Source organism: Microtus pennsylvanicus, chromosome 7 (assembly GCF_037038515.1).
Source record: "Microtus pennsylvanicus isolate mMicPen1 chromosome 7, mMicPen1.hap1, whole genome shotgun sequence".
NCBI classification, from domain to species: domain Eukaryota; kingdom Metazoa; phylum Chordata; class Mammalia; order Rodentia; family Cricetidae; genus Microtus; species Microtus pennsylvanicus.
The window spans coordinates 25,469,069-25,491,606 of NC_134585.1; positions in this window are offsets into that span (position 1 = coordinate 25,469,069).

Below are 22,538 nucleotides of genomic sequence, written 5' to 3' on the forward strand. Positions count from 1 at the left end.
TAGCTCGGTGTTCCTTATACAAGAAGCATTTAATTCAAGTGCCTCGCTTACAACTTCAGAAGTTCAGGTCATTGTTATAATTGGGGAGAACATGGCATCATGTAGGCAGTCATGGTGCTGGAGCTGAGAGTGCTACATTTTACAGGCAACAAGTCAACTGACTGACCCCAGATGCAGGGCAGCTCCTCTCAGAGCCAGATGCAATGCAGCCAGCCGCCAGGTCAGATATGTTGAATCATTCCCGGTAAGCGCACCTAGTGGTGCTTTGCAGATTATTAGAAATGGGCTAAATAATTATGCGAGAATTAGCCTAGAAGAGGCTAGATATAATGGGCCAGGCAGTGTTTAAAAGAATACAGTTTGTGTGTTGTTATTTTGGGGCATAAGCTAGCCAGGCGGCTGGGAGCTGGGTGTTAGGAAGCGGCCACTACAGAATGGCGCCTGACGTGGTAGCAGCAATTTCTCGGGTCTGCTCTGCTTGCTAGAGGCAAGCAAGCATTCTCATCTAAGAGAGGCTTCCTGACTCAACTTTAGCTCCAAAACCTTGCAGCTCTTTTAAGAGGTCCTGCCATGAAACACTTAAATGGTGTTGATGAAAAACTGAACACATGCTCTTTGGTTTTCAGCCGTAGCAGGAAAAAAAGCTGTGCCCTTGTAAAATGCCAGCTTTCTGGGCCATCCTGAACAAATGCTGACTCTTTCTGGCAGGCAGTCTGTGTGGTTAAGCACACTGTTGCAGCTTGATTGTTGGCAGGGACCTTGAAACGCCATAGAGTTGTGGCAATAAAAATGGCTACAGCTGTTACCTCTGCCATGAGGCTGGAAAGCTAAGGAATGGGCTGGATGTAGTTGGCAAAGCCACGGCTTTAATCCTACCCATATTGCTCAGTAATTTAAAGGCTCGTGTAGTCAGAAAAAGAGAAATATACAGTAAAAAGAGATTCAAAGACAAAGAAAACCTTTAAATAATTTACAGTGTGTTAAAAATATATGCAGGCTAACAGTTAAAGTTCTTAAAGTAAAAAATCAAAAAAAAAAAAGGAAGAAAGAGAGTAGTTGGGTGTGGTAGTACACACCTTTAATCCCAACACTTGGGAGGCAGAGGGAGATTGACCTCTGTTACTTCAAGGTGTGGTAGCACACACCTTTAATCTCAAAGCCTGGGAGGCAGAGACAGATGGATCTCTGAGAGTTTTAGGACAGCCTGGTCTATAGAGTTATTCCAGGTCAATGATATACAGAGAAGGGTTGCTCTGGACACCTTCAAAAAATCACTTCACTCAACTGCTGACAGATGAATCTAGCACACAGGTTATACCATGAAAGACCTAAATAAAAGCGGCCCACTCAGCAGGAAGCAGTTTGGAGAGCAAAAACTGTGCCCATGTTCCCAAATATTCTTTATAAATGTTCTTTTACATTTAAAAGGGGATATGATAGAGATATGAATAATTTGCATTTGTAGGGATTTTACTTTATTGATATAAATTTAAGGTCAATCTTGTTACATGTGTATGTATTTCTGATATTGATTAAGGTCTTCTGATTAGGTAGTTCATGTAAAAATGTAATGTGTATAGGTTGTTAATGGATAATCATTAATAATAGTCAAGTGTGTAGTTATGTTAGTTAGATTTTCTAGATGGACATAGATATATTTTAGATAGACATTCTCCATATCTTTCAAAGACTACAGACAGACATTTAATGTTTTAATAACTTAGGGCTTTTTATGACAATGAGACATCTGCTCCTGGCAGTACCAATCTACTCCAAAAGGAAGATGGGCATTGAAGAGGCTCCTTATCGAGTTTGATAGCCATTTGGGCAAGAAACTGCTATTGCCTGGACTATTGCACAAACTGGACACATAGAACCCAGAGAGAGTGGACTACTGAACTTGCTTAAAGGTGAGATGATCGTACACGGTTCTGATTCATGAAGGAGTCTGCAAGACATTCTGCAGGACACAGCAGATAGTGACTGATCTGCCTTTGAAATTTTCTGCTTCATGGAAATGTCTCTGGATTCTATGGGCCTGAAGGCCGAAGATGGATGCCTCAGAGGTACAAAAGAACTTTGGGTGACTGTCCAGAGAGCAAAATGTCTCTGTTAATTCTAGAGTTTGGAAGTTGCTTATTTTTTGTTTGCTTGAGTAATATTGTATCCTTCTCGAGTCTTTGATGGAGTTGAAGAAGTGATAGTTAGTTAAAGTTATAGTTTTCCTTAGTTATGGAAAGATAAAATAGATGTACGTAAGAAGTGGTCTCCCGTGCCCATGTGTTGTAGAGTACTTCCCACTTTCTCTTCTATCAGGTTTAGTGTGTTCGGACTGATATTGAGGTCTTTAATCCATTTGGATTTGAGTTTTGTGCATGGTGATAGATATGGATCTATTTTCATTCTTCTACAGATTGACATCCAGTTTTGCAAGCACAATTTGTTGAAGATGCTCTCTTTTTTCCATTGTATACTTTTAGCTCCTTTATCAAAAATCAGGTGTTCATAGGTTTGTGGGTTAAAGTCAGGGTCTTCTATTCGATTCCATTGGTCGACTTCTCTATTTTTATGCCAATATCAAGCTGTTTTTAATACACCTTCACCAATTTCGGTTTCTCTTTGTTTCCTTCACTAACTTTGCTTGACTCCTCAGGAATTTGCTGTGGATACTGTGCTTGCCTCACTTCGGGGATCCATCAGCAAATAGCCTACTAGAGTTGGGATTAAAGGCATGTACCACAGCAGCTGACTCTAAGCTTTTCTTTAATTCCGTTTCACTAGTTGTTAACTTAACTGTGTTGATCTTGCCCTGCGGTCACCACTCCATTTCAGTTCCAAGTGTTTTTTTCCTTAAACACAAGATTTAACTCCATTCCACTTCCTGGTGCTCCTTTTCGCCTTGAATTTTCTACATCTTTCATTTTATTTTGTATTTTTTTTAATTTATTTTTTTTATTGAGAAAAGGAAGAAAAAAAAAAAACAAGTTTCCACCTCCTCCCAGCCTCCCATTTCTCTCCCCCTTCTCCCACCATTCTCCACCTCCTCCCACCCTTCTCTCCCTCCTCCCACTCCTCTCCTCCTCCCTCTCCAGTCCAAAGAGCAGTCAGGGTTCCCTGCCCTGTGGTAAGTCCTAGGTCCTCCCCACTCCGACCATATGTAGGAAGGCGAACATCCAAACTAGCTAGGCTCCCGCAAAGCCAGCACATTGGATAGGATCAAAACCCCGTGCCATTGTCCTTGGCTTCTCATCAGCCCTCATTGTTCACCATGTTCAGAGAGTCCAGTTTTAACCCATGCTTTTTCAGTCACAGTCCAGCAGGCCTTGGTGAGCAGCCAGTATATCAGCTCGACTGTCTCAGTGGGTGTGTGCACCCCTCGTGGTCCCGACTACTTTGTTCATGTTCTCCCTCCTTCTGCTCCTCATTGGGAACTTGGGAGCTCAGTCCAGTGCTCCAGTGTGGGTCTCTGTCTCTATCTCCATCCATCACCAGATGAAGGTTCCATGATGATATGCAAGATATTTGTCAGTATTTCTATAGGCTAGGGTCATTTCAGGTTCCCTATCCTCAGCTGCCCAAGGAACTAACTGGGGACCTTGGCTTGGGCTCCTGGGAGCCCCTCTAGGTTCAAGTCTCTTGCCAACCCTAAGGTAACTCCCTTAACTAAGAATTGTGCTTCCATGCTCCCCATCCAACCTTCCTTTATCCCAATCCTCCTTTTTCCCTAAGTTCCCCCCATCCTCCCCTTCTCCCTTTTCTCTCCCCATCTCCCCTTACCCCCATCCGACCCCACCCCCAATATCCCAATATTCTCCCCGGCAATTTTGTCTACTTCCCATAGCCAAGAGGATAACTATATGTTTTTCCTTTGGTTCACCTTCTTACTAGTTTCTATAGGATCACCAATTGTAGACTCTGTGACCCTTATTTATGGCTAGAAACCAATTATGAGTGAGTACATCCCATATTCATCTTTTTGGGTCTGGATTACCTCACTCAGAATAGTGTTTTCTATTTCCATCCATTTGCATGCAAAATTGGAGAAGTCATTGTTTTGTACGGCAGCATAGTACTCTAATGTGTAGGTATTCAACACTTTCTTCATCCATTCTTCCATTGAAGGGCATCTAGGTTGTTTCCAGGTTCTGGCTATTACAGATAATACTGCTATGAACATGGTTGAACAAATGCTCTTGTTATATGATAGGGCATCTCTTGGGTATATTCCCAGGAGTGGTATTGCTGGGTCCAGGGGTAGGTTGATCCCAAATTTCCTGAGAAACAGAAAAACTGATTTCCAAAGTGGTTGCACAAGATTGCATTCCCACAAGCAATGGATGAGGGTACCCCTTCCTCCACAGCCTCTCCAGCAAAGGCTATCATTGGAGTTTTTTATTTTAGTCTTTCTGACAGGTGTAAGATGATATCTCAAAGTTGTCTTGATTTGCCTTTCCCTGATTGCTAAGGAGGTTGAGCATGACCTTAAGTGTATTTTGGCCATTTGAACTTCCTCTGCTGAGAATTCTCTGTTCAGTTCAGTGCCCCATTTTTTTTTAATTGGGTTAATTAGCATTTTAAAGTCTAGTTTCTTGAGTTCTTTATATATTTTGGAGATCAGACCTTTGTCTGTTGTGGGGTTGGTGAAGATCTTCTCCCAGTCAGTAGATTGTCTTTGTGTCTTGGTGACAGTGTTCTTTGCTTTACAGAAGCTTCTCAGTTTTAGTAGGTCCCATTTATTCAATGTTGCCCTTAATGTCTGTGCTGTTGGGGTTACACATAGGAAGCAATCTCCTGTGCCCATCTGTTGTAGGGTACTTCCCACTTTCTCTTCTATTAGGTTCAATGTGTTCTGACTGAAAGTGAGGTCTTTAATAAATTTGGACTTGAGTTTTGTGCATGGTGATATATATGGGTCTATTTTCATTCTTCCAGTTATGCCAGCACCATTTGTTGAAGATGCTTTCTTTCTTCCATTGTATACTTTTGGCTCCTTTATCAAAAATGAGGTGTTCATAGGTTTGTGGGTTAAAATTCGGGTCTTCTATACGATTCCATTGGTCGACTTCTCTGTTTTTATGCCAGTACCACACTGTTTTCATCACTGTAGCTCTGTAATAGAGTTTGAAGTCAGGGATGGTAATGCCTCCAGACAATCCTTTATTGTATAGGATTGTTTTGGCTATCCTGGGTTTTTTGTTTTTCCATATAAAGTTGATTATTGTCCTCTCAAGATCTGTGAAGAATTTTGATGGGACCTTGATGGGGATTGCATTGAATCTATAAATTGCCTTTGGTAGAATTGCCATTTTTACTATGTTGATCCTCCCAATCCAAGAGCAAGGGAGGTCCTTCCATTTTCTGGTATACACCTCAATTTCTTTCTTCAATGCCTTAAAGTTCTTGTCAAATAGATCTTTCACTTCCTTGGTTAGAGGTACCCCAAGATATTTTATGCTCTTTGTGGCTATCGTGAAAGTTGAAGCTTCTCTGATTTCCCTCTCTGCTTCCATATCCTTTGTGTATAAGAGGACGACTGATTTTTGGGGGTTGATCTTGTATCCTGCCACATTACTAAAGGTGTTTATCAGCTGTAAAATTTCTTTGGTGGAGTTTTGGGGGTCGCTTATGTACACTATCATATCATCTGCAAATAACGAAAGTTTCACTTCTTCCCTTCCAATTCGAATCCCCTTGATCCCCTTATGTTGTCTTATTGCTATTGCTAGAACTTCAAGCACTATATTGAAGAGGTATGGTGAGAGTGGACAACATTGTCGTGTTCCTGAGTTTAGTGGGATGGCTTTGAGTTTCTCTACATTTAATTTGATGTTAGCTGTCATGTTGCTGTAAATAGGTTTTATTATATTTAGGTATGACCCTTGTATCCCTAATCTCTCCAATACTTTTATCATAAAGGGATGTTGAATTTTGTCAAATGCTTTTTCAGCATCTAATGAAATGATCATATGGTTTTTTTCTTTCAGTTTATTTATATGATGGATTACATTGATAGATTTTCGTATGTTGAACCAGTCCTGCATCCCTGGGATGAAGCCTACTTGATCATAATGGATAATTTTTCGGATGTGTTCTTGGATTCGGTTTGCCAGGATTTTGTTGAGGATTTTTGCATCGATGTTCATGAGTGAGATTGGTCTATAATTCTCTTTCTTGGTTGAGTCTTTGTGTGGTTTTGGTATCAGAGTGACTGTAGCTTCATAAAAGGAATTTGGCAATGACTCTTCTGTTTGTATATTGTGAAATACATTAAGGAGCATAGATGTTAGGTCTTCTTGGAAGTTCTGGTAGAATTCCGCATTGAAAATATCTGGTCCTGGGCTTTTTTTGGTAGGGAGGTTTTTGATAACCTCTTCTAATTCTTCACGACTAACAGGTCTATTTAGATTGTTCACCTGGTCCTGGTTTAACTTTGGTATATGGTATTTATCTAAAAAAGTGTCCATTTCCTTTACATTTTCCAGTTTTGTGGCATATAGGCTTTTGTAATAAGATCTAATGATTCTCTGAATTTCCTCTGTGTCTGTGGTTATGTCCCCCTTTTCATTTCTAATCTTATTAATTTGCAAATTCGCTCTCTGCCGTTTGATTAGTTTTGATAGGGGTTTGTCAATCTTGTTGATTTTCTCTAGGAACCAGCTTTTTGTTTCATTGATCCTTTGTATTGTTTTCTGTGTTTCTTTTTTGTTGATTTCAGCCCTCATTTTGATTATTTCCAGTCTTCTACTCCTCCTAGGTGAGTCTGCTTCTTTTTTTCTAGAGCTTTCAGGTGGGCTGTTAAGTCTCCAATATGAGCTTTCTCTGTTTTCTTTAAGTGGGCACTTAGTGCTATGAACTTTCCTCTTAGGACTGCTTTCATAGTGTCCCATAAGTTTGAGTATGTTGTTTCTTTATTTTCATTGAATTCCAGGAAGACTTTAATTTCTTTCTTTATTTCTTCCTTAATCCAGGTATGGTTCAGTAGTTGACTGTTCAGTTTCCATGAATTTGTAGGCTTTCTGAGGGTAGCATTGTTGTTGAATTCTAACTTTAATCCATGGTGATCTGATAAGACACAGGTGGTTCCTAATATTTTTTTGTAACTGTGGATGCTTGCTTTGTTACCGACTATGTGGTCAATTTTTGAGAAAGTCCCATGAGCTGCAGAGAAGAAGGTATATTCTTTCCTATTTGGGTGGAATGTTCTATAGATGTCTGTTAAGTCCATTTGATTCAATACCTCCATTAATTCTCCTATTTCTCTGTTAGGTTTCTGTCTGATCGACCTGTCCATTGGTGAGAGAGGAGTGTTGAAGTCTCCTACTATTAGTGTGTGCGGTTTGATGCCTGCCTTGTATTTTAGCAATGTTTCTTTTATGTACGTGTGTGCTTTTATATTAGGGGCATAGATGTTCAGGTTTGAGACTTCATCCTGATGAACTGTTCCTGTTATGAATATAAAATGCCCCTCTCCATCTCTTCTGATTGATTTAAGTTTGAAGTCAACTTTGTTAGAGATTAGTATGGTCACACCTGCTTGTTTCTTAGGTCCATTTGCTTGATAAGCCTTTTCCCAGCCCTTTACTCTGAGTAGGTGCCTGTCTTTGTGGTTGAGGTGTGTTTCTTTTAAACAGCAGAATGTTGGATCCTGTTTTCTTATCCAATCTCTTAGCCTGTGCTTTTTTATAGCTGAGTTGAGTCCATTGACATTAAGTGATATTAATGACCAGTGGTTGTTAACTCCGGTCACTTTTTTTAGTCGTAGAGTTTGTGTGTTTCCCTTCTTTGATTTGTGGTGGTGAAGGGTCTCTAGATGTCTGAGTTATTGTGGTCATTGTTGGACTCCTTGGTTAGTGATTTTTTTCTATTACTTTCTGTAAGGCTGTATTTGTGGCTGCGTATTGTTTAAATTTATTTTTATCCTGGAAAATTTTATTTTCTCCATTTATAGTGAACGAAAGCTTGGCTGGGTATAGTAATCTGTGCTTGCATCCATGGTCTCTCAGTTTCTGCAGTACATCTATCCAGGACCTTCTGGCTTTCATGGTTTCCATGGAGAAGTCAGGTGTAAGTCTGATAGGTTTACCTTTATAAGTAATTTGGCCTTTTTCCTTTGCAGCTCTTAATATTCTTTCCTTATTCTGTATGCTTTGTGTTTTGATAATTATATGGCGAGGGGATGTTTTTTTTTTTTTTTTTGATCCAGCCTATTCGGTGTTCTGTATGCTTCTTGAACCTTCATAGGTATATCTTTCTTTAGGTTGGGAAAGTTTTCTTCTATAATTTTATTAAATATATTTTCTGGACCATTGAGCTGCACTTTTCTCCTTCTTCTACTCCAATTATTCTTAGGTTTGGTCTGTTTATTGTGTCCCATATTTCCTGAATGTTTTGTGATGAGAGTTTGTTGGACTTGCTGTTTTCTTTGATCAGTGTGTTTATTTTCTCTATGGTATCTTCAGAATCTGAGATTCTTTCTTCTAACTCTTGTATTCTGTTGGTTATGCTTGTTTCTGTAGACTCTGTTTGTTTACTTAAATTTTCCTTGTCCAGCCGGCCCTCTGTTTGTGTTTTCTTCTTTGCCTCCATTTCAGTTTTCAAGTCTTGAACTGTTTCCAATATCTGTTTGATTGTTTTTCCTTGGTTTTCTAGGGTTTCCTTCACTGATTTATTCAATTCTTCAAACTTTCTGTTATATTTCTCATCCATTTCTATAAGGGCGTTTTTTTACATGCTGTTTAAGGGCATCAATCACTTTCATGAAGTCAATCTTTTCTACTTCTTCTTGATTAAGGTGTTCATGTCCTCCCGTTGCGAGGTCGCTTGTTTCTGGTGGCTTCATGTTGCTTTTCATCTTGTTGGGCGAATTCTTGTCTTGGCGTCTGCTTATCTCTTCTTCCAAATGCTCCCTTAAGGATCTTCTTTTACTGGATCAGGTCTCCTTGCCTACCCAACGCTGGCTCTCCCCAATGTTGGCTCTCCCCTACGCTGGCTCTCCTGGCGCCCAAACGCTGGCTCTCCTGGTGCCCCAAAGCTGGATCTCCTGGCGCCCCAACACTGGCTCTCCCGGCGCCGAGAGATCAGGCCTCCGTGCTGATGGAGCAGCTTGCAAACAAAGCGCCTACCCTGCTTGGTGCAGGCAGGCCATAGAAGCAAAGGAACTCCCACCCGCTTGGGTGCCCTGAGGATTCGGACCCAGTGCCCAGACAGGCTGGGCTGGGTGATGTTATGTGCTAAAAGAGGGCGGTGGGGCCAAAGTGGGGAGGGTTCTGGATGAAAGCTGGGTGGTCTAGGAAGAAAGAGGCGGTATGCCGGGAGTAGAGGCCCTGCAGAGAGCCCAACTACATCTTTCATTTTTTAAATGCTCAGTTTGCCTCGTTTCACTGTAAATACTGCTTAAAGTCACTACTTACAATAGCTTGACTATAGCAGTGGTTTTCTTTTTTTCTTATTTTTTAATTTTTTAGACTTCCCCTGTCATAAGGATCAATTCCAACTCCACAATTTAGAATTAGGCAGACTCTAGAAAAGGGCAAAACCTAGATACATTCTTCATGACCCAGCAGGCCTGGGTCTGAAAAAGCCTGGGATAAAACCGGACAGCTGAACATAGCAGACAATGAGGACTACTGAGAACTCAAGAACAATGGCAATGGGTTTTTGATCCTACTGCACCTATTGGCTATGTGGTAGCCTAGAGAGTATGGATGCTCACCTTACTAGACCTGGATCAAGGTGGGTGGTCCTTGGACTTCCCACAGGGCAGGGAAACCTGATTTCTCTTGGGCTGGCAATGGAGGGGAACTTGATCGGGGGAGGGGGAAGAAAATGGGAGCCCGTGGTAGGGCAGAGGTAGAATTCTTTAATAAATAAATAAATAAAAAGAATTGTCTTAAAGTTTTAAAGATCCAATGCTTTCATTCCACACACACTAACAACTACTCCACAAGCTGGTTCTGCAGAAGCAGATGTCATCCCTAAATAGGACAGTCTTTTATCTACCTGGAGCTTGTATCTTGGAGGTGCTGTGACTGCAGTAAGCACTGCCAGCTCTCCTGGGAGACTCACCTGGTGGGGTTTGAGGTGGGGTGAGGGTGGGACAGTGGTGCTGTCTCCAGCTACAAGCCTAAAGGTGGAGCCTGGCAAACCTTAGAGAGGAAGACCTCAAGGGAAGAGAGGTGGCTGGCAGACTGGAATTCACAAGGAAACTTTCATAATCCTCACCCCAAAGTCCTGTCAAAAATAGGTTCCCATTTTCTGTGTGATATCTCAGATGAACCCCAGTGCTGATCTGGTATTTATCATCCATAAGAAACCAGAAACTGTCAAATGGTGGTGATTCTCATCTTTAATCCAAACATCCTTCAGGCAGAACTAACCACATCTGATTGTGAGTTCAAGGTTAACCTGGTTTACACACAGAGTTCCAGGAAAACCAGGGCTGTTTCACACATAAACCCTCTTACAAAGCAAAAAGTAAAAGGAACCATAGAGTATAAATCCAAAGAGCCGAAAATAAAAGTATTAGAAGAATGTAATAAAAAGAAAAAATAAAGTCTAATGAGTAATTGCATTGTAACCCTGAGTGGGCAGAAGAATACACTGTGTGACACACTGTAGTTTTCTAAAGGCTTGAGTGGTGGGACAAACCACTAACATTTTCATATTTAATCAGAAAGCACAGATAGCAAATGATGAAGGCTAAGCTCTTTAATCTCAAGGTCAATTAAATGGAGGGAATTCTGCCATTTTGAGAGTTATTTTTGGTTGCCAACATGACTACAACTGGAATGAAATACAAGCCAAAAATGGTAGGGCACACCTGTAATGGATCATTTTTGATTGGTTTGTTCTCAATCTCAAGGAGGGAAAGACACTCCTTTGATGATTGAATTTGGTGGGAAGACACACACCTTTAATCCAGTTCAGGACGGCAGAAGACACACCTTTAATTTTGGCCACGCCTTGTGCTGGAAGACTATATAAACACGTAGGTGGAGGCTTTGGCTCATTTGTCTCTGGCCCTCACCTTGTTCGCATCTCTGTTCCTTCCTGGGAACAAGAGCGAATTTTTTTGGGATTCCAGTAGATACTGAAGACCAGCCAAGAGAGAAAGCACTCTGGACTGGGCAACTCCTGAAATTTTCGAAGTTTCAGTTCATAGCCAGCCATTGTCGGATTACCTGGACAGCAGCCTGTAAGTAATTCCCAGAAATTCCAAGGGGTAGAGAGGTTGATTGTACTGTTCTCTAAGGTGCTCTGTTGTTTAGAGAACTCTGACTAATAAGTCACCAAGGCTCTACCATATGAAATTAACTAAATGGCCCCAAAACTGCTGCTCAAATGCCGAATACTGTTGGGACCTGTCTCATTCACATACCACAGTGGTTTTCTTAGTATGATCTCAGGATTTTGAGCTCTTAGTGACAATTAGCCAGTGCTGATCTGAAAGCTTTGAAAGTCATAGAGGCGAAACTTTATAGGAAGTGAGTTCCTGCCGGATAGAGAATTTATCCTGAAATGACATCAGCCACAAAAAAAACCTAGCTTTATAACATGATATTTCCAGCACCATGGCTTTGTATGTTTTTCTCAATAGCCACACTTTCTACGTATGTCTCATGTGTTTCAGGGTTTTTCTTTTATCATATTTCAATGTTCACACAAATCTAGGAATTCCTTTCATTCTTTCTAATTCCCTAGGTTGTAATTTTTGAAGTATCCAGAAGGTATTCTCTGGATTGGAGTTTGTATAGAACATTATCCTTATTTACCTTTAATTTAATTTGTATCTCTTATCACTTGATAAGTTTGGCCAAAGATTTTCAGTTTGGTTCATTGTTGAAAATAATCAAATCATTATTTTTCTGATGTAAGTATTTGTATTTGCATGGACATATTAGCGATTCCATCTTTGATCTTTTCTGTGATTCCTTGTCTACTGCTTTCTAGGTCCTTTAAGTGCATCATTAGTTTTGTTTGGGAAATCTAAGATTTGATGACCGTGGATTCATAGTGCTAGACCTCCATTTTAAGGTTGATTCAATTTTTGTTTCTAGTATTGCCTGCCAATAAGAAAAGTAGGTGGATTGAGACGACACATCATGGCCAGCCCCTGGAATGAAGACATCCTTGACAAAGATTTCAAGATCTTAACATCTCTAGGTGTAGGTTCTTTCGGGGAGGTGAAGCTTGCCTGCCACATTCCCACGGAAACACAGGTTGCTGTCAAGATCCTCAGTAAAAAAAGCAATACTCTGGATGAGATTGACTCTGAAGTCAAGATCCTTCAGACTTTGGAACACAGTAACATCATTCATTTTTTTCACGTCATTGACACACAGTCAACGACTTATATAATCACGGAGTATGTGGCTGGAAAGGATCTACAGATATTCCTCAGTGAGGTTGGATGTTTAAAGGAGCAGGAGGCTAGACCCATCTTCCAACAGGTTGTATCAGCGGTGCACTTTCTCCACCAAAGGCGCATTGCGCATCGCGATATTAAATTGGAGAATATCCTTATTGACGGAAATGGGAATGCTAAGCTTTGTGATTTTGGTATGGCAATTCAGCTCGCAGAGGGGCAGAAGTTGGAAGAACTCTGTGGTTCCTTGCTCTATATAGCTCCAGAGATGTTGGCAAGGAAACCTTATGATGGGCTGGCTGTTGACATGTGGAGCTTGGGAGTCGTCCTGTATGTAATGGTCACAGGACAATTTCCATATGAAGAAGACACATTAGATGGTATGCTCAGGCTCATCACCAATACAAAGTATCCCATCTTCGACTACTTGTCAAAACCCTGTCACATCATCATTGCAAAATTACTCACGGTTCCCACCAACAGGAGAATAACAACATTTCAACTTGTGAAAAGACCATGGCTGGGCCCCATAAAAACACATACAACACCTACAACTAAAGAAATCCTTCCAAGGCTTGTAGAGACTATGTGCTCCATGGGTTATAACTTGGAAGATATTTTTTCATCACTAAGATACAGGCAACCAAATAACGTAACAGCAACTTTTAATATTCTAAAACACAAATTGAGGTGTGAGAACAGTTTCCAGCAAACTGAGCATCCCTGTTTAAAGAGCAGCCACATAGATGATCCTCACCCTCTATTCTCATTGAAGAGGAGAGCCAGTGAATCAGCCCTTGCAACAATTAGAGAATCTGGGAAGAGACAATCTAAACAAGAGGGTGTAATAAGAAGATGCAAGAGTTGCCAAAGTCTTATCAAGCTCAACAAATTCTCGTGCTTGGAGCTGAGACCCTGTTCAGATGTCACAGTCCCAGCAGAAGGTGTCCTGATGGCAATCAAGTGTGCTAATGGAGACATTGGAGACAGCATGAATTCCATGGACATCTGGCCTGGTGATCTCTCCTTATTTGAATTACCCTTGGATGGAAGACCCACTTTGTTTTTGAACATGGAGTTTATGACAGAGGAACCTTCCATGGAACCCAATATTCCTAATGACCAGCCTGAGATTGGATCCACAACCTCTACAACCAGGCCATTCAAGGGCTGGAAACGGATGAGGAATGAATTTCCCATGTATTCGATGCACTCTTGATCTGTGTCATGCCCATTCCAGAGTGAATTATGAACACTTTTTTATGGTCCAAAGAAAAGAGTTGAAAATGTAATCGGTGGTGGGCACAATTGCCACCAAGATGTTCCCTTTCATTGTATTATAAATCTGTTATATTAATAAATATATTTTTAAATGACAAAAGTACAGTCTCATATGGCATCTGTTAGGCATCTCCCCCGTGAAGTTAAAAATTACACAAAATCACACAGAGAAATGCATGAACACATACAACTGAGTATCAGGGCCTGTTAGCTATACAAAAATAAACTCTAAGCCCTCCACATAGCATTGGTTCATGACATTTTTAGTGTCAGATTGTTTATTGACAAAGTCTCACATATGTCTATATTTCAGGTCTTACTTGTTAATCCCTGCCCTCCCGACAAAGCAACAGCTCCTTTCTCATATACACACCAGGATCGAGTAGATAACTCACCTTTAACAATTTTATGCCCACTTATATAAATCCCGTTCGTTATTAAACTTTATTATATAATTCCCTGCCTGATTATCATGGTCACGATATTCACAAAAGGCAAGTGTCTCTTTCTGTTATATTTCTCTGCTTTTCATGTCACCATACACTGGGATGGATAAGTATTATGTACTACACAGAAGTCCCTACACTACATTCAAATAACTACAAGCAGATGACAGCGTAGGTGGCAATTCCTTCTGTCCATTCCCTACAAAACAGCCTTGGTCCTCTCAGAAGAATGTGTTTAGCCTCTGTTAGGTACAAACTTTCATGTAACAAAACCACAAATAAGCTGGTGTTCATTAGCACCCAGCATGGTATTAGAGTTTCTGTTGCTGTGGAGTACACATTGACCACTTACAAAGGAAAATATTTAGCCACCTGAATGTGATGGCGTGTTGTGAGGATTGAGGGACTAACAGTGGAACCAGAATTTATCCCGAGTGCTTTAATTGTCAACATACTATTTTCAACTTAGGCTGATGCTATACCGTAGTGAAAAACTTTGGTGCACGGTAGCATTACTGCACCCCTCTTCCTGGGAACCACTACCCTGGTAACCAACGACATATGCACTGGAGTTTTGAGTACTTTCCATCCCCTTTGTAGTATTTCTTCAGTAGACCCAGAACCTGGATCTGGGGTGAGACGACCTGCAGGAGTTCCTCCTTGTAATCGTCATAGCATTGATCAATTAGAGTTAGCTGGCTGTTGAATGAACTAGTCAAAATAGTTGACAAATGATTTCTGGACTTTCCCTTTGATTCTGTACTATACCTCCTTGATTTTGTGTTTTTTTTCATATAAAGAGCTTGTAGTAGACAAAGCAGGGTTCCTTCTCCTCTCAAGACTGAGGGATCTCTGCCACAGCAGCAGAATAAAAATTCCTCTTGCTATTGACAACCAGTCTGGGAGTGTCTCTTGGGCTGACCTCCTCCTTGGTGGGGCTTTAGGTCCCAACAAGAGAAGCAGCTACCCTTGGCAGATAACCAATGGTTCTGGCATCCAAAAAATCTTGGTGTATTCTAAGGCAATACAGGCTTCAATTTCACACCTTCACACAATTTCACTATAGGCTTCCATTGAGGGTCACTCTTGACGAATGCCTGGCCTGAACTGCTTTTCTTAGGTGAAAGGCGAGATACTTAAATGCCGTTCTTCTACTTTGAACTCTAACGTCAGAACCATGTAGCTAAGGCTGACAGGTTCTGTTACTAGCTGCATCATGGTCCCTGGTTTAATTACACCTTTACCAATTTTCAGTTTCTCTTTGTTTCCTTCACTAACTTTGCTTGACTCCTCAGGAATTTGCTGTGGATACTGTGCCTGCCTAAATCTCTGGGATCCATCAGCAAATAGCCTACTAGAGGTGGGATTAAAGGCATGTACCACAGCAGCTGGCTCTAAGCTTTTCTTTAATTCCTTTTCACTAGTTATTAATAACTAGGTTGATCTTGGCCTGATGTCACCACTCCCTTTATTTCATATCTTAATGTGTTTTTCTCCTTAAACACAAGATTCAACTCCATTCTACTGAATTCCTGGTGCTCTTTTAACTTAAATTTTCTACATCTTTCATTTTTCAATGCTCATTTTGCCTCTTTGCATTATATACTACTTATCTTCACTCCAAACAACAGCTTGACAGAGACTATACTATTGTTTTTTTTGTTTGCTTGTTGTGAGATTTCCTCTGCCATAAGGATCATTTCCAAACTCACCACTTTATACTTAGTCAGACTGTTTAGAAAAGGGCAAAACCCAGATATTTCTTCATGAATATATCACAAGATTACCTAGGGAATATGCTAATTTTATTCTCCTCTAAAACCTTTCAATGCTGCCACACACAGTTCAACCGCCACTAAGCACCCCTGTCTTCCTTGCTCTTAATTGTATGCCCTAACTAGGAGCACTTAAACCTTAGAACTGTTTTTGTAATTCACAGTACCAAAGTCCATATTCCTTCATCAGAAACAGGATCTCACCGTATCACAGAAAGTCTCTATTCTTGGTATCAACTTTATATTAGTTATAGTTCTGTTGCTGCAAAGAAACATGATGATATTGCAACTCTAATGACGGAAATCATTTGATTGGGTGGCTTACACTCTCAGATGTTTAGTCCTTTGTCGTGATGTTCAACACTGTAGTGTGTAGACAGAAATTCTACATACATGTGAATTCTCGGTTTTAGGAAGTGAACTGATACTCTAACAATGGCTTGTGCACATATGAGAGGTCCAGGCCTGCTTTCACAGTGGCACACTTCATCCAACAAGGCCATACCACTCCACCTAATTTACATCTGCAAATGCCTTTCCCATTAGAGTATAGGAGGCAAATACTTCAAAATACCACAAATGATAATCTGATAAAGAGATCACGTCTTGGAAGTTAGAGAACTCCATAGACACACACACACAACATGCACACACAAACGCACGTGAACACACATACACACTCACAAACACACTCACACACACATATGAACACTTTTGTAGTTCTCTTTTAAGCTCGGTACAAATATCAATGAACATGCACGCAATATCACAAGGCACAAAACAACCCAGCTCTATAATAATAAGATACTTTGAGCCCCGTAAATTCTTTTTTAAATTCTTATTTATTGAGAAAAAAAAATTTCCGCCTCCTCCCAGCCTCCCACTTCTACCCCCCTCCCCCCACACCTCTCCCAGTCCCCCCAATCCTCTCCTCCTCCCCCTACTCCTCTCCCCCTCCCTCTCAAGTCTGAAGAGCAGTCAGGGTTCCCTGCCCTGTGGAAAGTCCAAAGTCCTCCCCCCTCCATCCTGGTCTAGGAAGGTGAACATCCAAACTGGCTAGGCTCCCACAAAGCCAGAACATGAAGTAGGATCAAAACCCAGTGCCATTGTCCTTGGCTTCTCAGCAGCCCTCATTGTTCACCATGTTCAGAGAGTCCGATTTTATCCCCTGCTTTTTCAGTCACAGTCCAGTTGGCCTTGGTGAGCTCCCAATAGATCAGCCCCACTGTCTCCATGGGTGGGTGCACCCCTCTTGGTCCTGACTTCCTTGCTCATCTTCTCCCTCCTTCTGTTCCTCATTGGGACTTTGGGAGCTCAGTCCAGTGCTCCAGTGTGGGTCTCTGTCTCTATCTCCATCCATCGCCAGATGAAGGTTCTATGGTGATATGCAAGATATTCGTCAGTATGGCTATAGGATCGGGCCATTTCAGGTTCCCTATCCTCAGCTGCCCCAGGAACTAACTGGGGACCTCGCCTTGGGCACCTGGAAGCCCCTCTAGGTCCAAGTCTCTTCCCAACCCTAAGATGGCTCCCTTAATTAAGATATGTGCTTCCCTGCTCCCCTATCCAACCTTCCTTTATCCCAATCATCCCGTTGCCCCAAGTTCTCCCCATCCTACCCTTCTCACTTTTCTCTCCCCATCTCTTCTTACCCCCCTCCCAACCCACCCTTAAGATCCCGATTTTTTGCCTGGTCATATTGTCTACTTCCCCTACCCAGGAAGATAGCTATATGTTTTTCTTTGGGTTCACCTTCTTATTTAGCTTCTTTAGTATATCAAATTAAAGACTCACTGACCTTTATTTATGTCTAGAAACCAATTATGAGTGAGTACATCCCATGTTCATCTTTTTGGGTCTGGGTTACCTCACTCAGGATAGTATTTTCTCTTTCCATCCATTTGCATGCAAAATTTGAGAAGTCATTGTTTTTTGCTGCTGAATAGTACTCTAATGTGTATATATTCCACACTTTCTTCATCCATTCTTCCATTGAAGGACATCTAGGTTGTTTCCAGGTTCTGGCTATTACAAATAATGCTGCTATGAACATAGTTGAACAAATGCCCTTGTCATATGATCGGAGTCCCGTAAATTCTATGTCATTGAAAATCTGAGTGCTGAAAAACCCTTCCTTTCTAGAACTGATTCTTTTGACTGTTTGTTTGCTTGATGTTTGTGTTTTGAGTCAGTGTTTCTCTGTATCTTTATAGTCTGCCAAGTAATTAGTTCATGTAGACTAGATTTGCCTGGCCCTAACAAAGTACCTCCCGCCTCTGCCTCCTGAGTGCTCGGATTAAAGGTGTGTGTCACCAGAACCTGACTACAATTGATTCTTAACTGAGGCTTGATCACAGACATGATAAAATAACCAGGTCTCCTTTATGGTGTAGAAGTGAGAAAAAAGAAAATAAACCAATAAAACCTTTTCTGGGTCTGCGAAGAGAAGATAGATTGGTTTCTTGTGGTGAAAATACAAAGAGGCATTATAAATAATGTCAGATACTAGTCCATAAGAGGCACTACACAATTCAGGAAAAGAGGCTGCCTATAGATCAGGACAACATTTTCAATAACTCCATATCCAATAGTGGGAGAATATTCTTAATATATAAATCTCAATAACAAGATTGAAAAAAAAACAGTCAACCACCTCAAAATGAATAAAAACAAAACCAGAGAATAGTCAAAGTGGAAACTGAAATGAATGTGAACCAAAGAAATTTTCTGAAGCCCTGCATGACTGGTGTAGGCACAAGCAGGCTGACCAACTCTGATGCCATCAGGGCTTAGATTGTTTGTCCCTAGAGTCCAAACACGGAGGATGAGTTGCCCCAGAGACTACCCCTCACACCACAGCTGATGTAAAAGCATGAGGATTTTATTAATTTTGTCATGACAGTGTGCCTCAGCATTTGGGAAGCCGAGAGACTTCGAATAGCTGGTACAGGCTACTATTAATGGAGAAGGCCACAGAAGCAATAGGGTTTGTTCTTTGACGATTATGATTTGCTTATTCGAAAGGGCTGTTACCAATAATTGGCTGGAGAACTGTTGCCAGATCAGATGAGGTAAGAGGTCATTTTGACCCCATTTCCCAGGGACTGAATCAAAACATACATGTATGGGTAATTGTTCAGGAATCGAGTCAACACCTTGAAGGTTACCTTGCCCCAATTTCTGGACACATATGTGCATATATAGCTGTTAGGTCCTTGGTTCCCAGTTGAGGATGTGAAGCACTATGGCATGGAGGCTGAGAAGGTTCAGAATTGTCAGAAATGGCTTCAGAAATGTCTTAAAGTTCAAAAAGGCAACCCACTGACTGGGAGAAGATCTTCACCAACCCCGCAACTGACAAGGTCTGATCTCCAAAATATAAGAAGAACTCAAGAAACTAGACTGTAAAAGGCTAATCAACCCAATTATAAAATGGGGCACTGAGTTGAACAGAGAATTCTCAACAGAAGAAGTTCAAAGGGCCAAAAGACACTTAAGGTCATGCTCAACTTCTTTAGTGATCAGGGAAATGCAAATCAAGACAACTTTAAGATATCATCTTACACCTGTCAGAATGGCTAAAATAAAAAACACCAATGATAGCCTTTGCTGTAGAGGTTGTGGAGAAAGGGGTACACTTATCCATTGCTGATGGGAATGCAAACTTGTGCAACTACTCTGGAAAGCAGTGTGGCTTTTTCTCAGGAAATTCGGGATCAACCTACCCCAAGACCCAGCAATACCACTTTTGGGAATATATCCAAGAGATGCTCTATCATACAACAAAAGTATATGCTCAACTATGTTAATAGCTCATTGTTTGTAATAGCCAGAACCTGGAAACAACCTAGATGCCCTTCAATGGAAGAATGGATGAAGAAAGTATGAAATAGATACATATTAGAGTACTACCCAGCAGTAAAAAACAATGACTTCTTGAATTTTGCATGCAAATGGACGGAGATAGAAAACACTATCCTGAGTGAGGTAAGCCAGACCCAAAAAGATGAACATGGGATGTACTCACTCATATTTGGTTTCTAGCCATAAATAAAGTTCTTGAGCCTATAATTGGTGATCCTCGAGAAGCTAAATAAGAAGGTGAACCCAAAGAAAAACATACAGGCATCCTCGTAAATATTAACCTTCATCAGGCGATAAAGAGACAGAGACAGAGACCCACATTGGACACAGGACTGAAATCTCAAGGTCCAAATCAGGAGCAGAAGGAGAGAGAGCACGAGCAAGGAACTCAGGACCGCGAGTGGTGCGCCCACACACTGAGACAATGGGGATGTTCTATCTGGAGCTCACCAAGGCCAGCTGGCCTGGATCTGAAAAAAGCCTGGGAGAAAACTGGACTTTCTGAACATAGCGGACAATGAGGACTACTGAGAACTCAAGAACAATGGCAATGGGTTTTTGATCATACTGCATGTACTGGCTTTGTGGGAGCCTAGGCAGTTTGGATGCTCACCTTTCTAGATGTGAATGAAGGTGGGTGGTCCTTGGACATCCCACAGGGCAGGGAACTCTGATTTCTCTTTGGCTGACAATGGAGGGGAACTTGATTGGTGGAGGGGGAAGGAAATGGGAGGCAGTGGCAGGGCGGAGGCAGAAATCTTTAATAAATAAATAAATAAAAAGAATTGTTTTAAAGTTTTACAAGATCCAATGCTTTCAGTCCACACACACTAACAACTACTCCACAAGCTGGTTCTGCAGAAGCAGATGTCATCCCTAAATAGGACAGTCTTTTATCTACCTGGAGCTTGTAACTTGGAGGTGCTGTGACTGCAGTAAGCACTGCCAGCTCTTCTGGGAGACTCACCTCGTGGGGTTTGGAGAGGGGGTGAGGGTGGCAAAGTGGTGCTGTCTCCAGCTACAAGCCTAAAGGTGGAGCCTGGCAAACCTTAGAGAGGAAGACCTCAAGGGAAGAGAGGTGGCTGGCTGGAATTCACAAGGAAACTTTCATAATCCTCACCACAAAGCCCCGTCAAAAATAGGATCCCATTTTCTGTGTGATATCTCAGATGAACCCCAGTGCTGATCTGGTATTTATCATCCATAAGAAACCAGAAACTGTCAAATGGTGGTGAATCTCACCGTTAATCCCAACATCCTTCAGGCAGAATCATCCACATCTGATTGTGAGTTCAAGGCTAACCTGAATTCCACACAGAGTTCCAGGAAAACCATGGCTCTTACACACATAAACCCTCTTACAAAGCAAAAAGTAAAAGGAACCATAGAGCATAAATCCAAAGAGCCAGAAATAAAAGTATTAGAAGAATGCAATAAAAAGGAAACGAAAGTCTAATAACTAGTTGCATTGTAAACCTGAGTGGGCAGAAGAATACGCTGTGTGACACACTGCAGTTTTCTAAAGGCTTGAGTGGTGGGATGAACCACTAACATTTTCAAATTAAATCATAAAGCACAGACAGCAAAGGATGAAGGCTAATGTCCTTAATCTCTAGGTTAATTAAATGGAGGGAATTCTGCCATTGTGAGAATTATTTTTGGTTGCCAACATGACTACAACTGGAATGAAATACAAGCCAAAAATGGTAGGGCACACCTGTAATGGATCATTTTTGATTGGTTTGTTCTTAATCTCAAGGAGGGAAAGACACTCCTTTGATGATTGAATTTGGTGGGAAGACACACACCTTTAATCCAGTTCAGGACGGCAGAAGACACACCTTTAATTTCGGCCACGCCTTGTGCTGGAAGACTATATAAACACGTAGGTGGAGGCTTTGGCTCATTTGTCTCTGGCCCTCACTGTGTTCACATCTCTATTCCTTCCTGAGAATAAGATCCAACATCTTTGGGATTCCAGTAGATACTGAAGACCAGTCAAGGGAGAAAGCACTCTGGACTGGGCAACTCCTGAAATTTTTGAAGTTTCAGTTCATAGCCAGCCATTGTCGGATTACCTGGACAGCAGCCTGTAAGTGATTTCCATAAACTCCAAGGGGGACAGAGGTTGATTGTACTGTTCTATAAGGTGCTCTGTTGTTTAGAGAACTCTGACTAATAAGTCAACAAGACTCTACCACATGAAATTAACCAAATGTGGCCAAATTGTTGCTCAAATGCCCAATATTGTAGGGACCTGTCTCATTCAAACCATCACAGTGATTTCCTTAGCAGGATCTCAGGTTTTTGAGCACTAAGTGACAATTAGCTAGTGCTGATCAGAAAGCTTTGGAAGTCATAGAGGCGAAACTTTAATAGGAAGTTGGTCACTGCCAGATAGAGAATTTATCCTGAAATGACATCAGCCACAAAAAAACCGAGCTGTATAGTAAAAAGACATTCTTTGTCTGGTCAAAATCTGAGTGCTGTAAAACCCTTCCTCTCTAGAACTGATTATTTTGATTATTTGTGTGATTTCTAGTTTGTGTTTTGAGACAGGATTTCTCTGTAGCTTTGGAGCCTGTCCAGGAATTAGTTCTTGGAGACTAGAGTTGTCTGGCACTAACAAAGTTCCTCCTGCTTCTGCCTTCTGAGTGCTGGGATTAAAGGTGTGTGCCACCACCACCTGACTAGACTTGGTTCTTAACTGAGGCATGATCACAGTCATGATAAAAATAACCAGGGCTCCTTTGTCATGTAGAAGGTGAAAAAAAAATACCAATAAATCCACAGTCGGTTTTGAGAAGA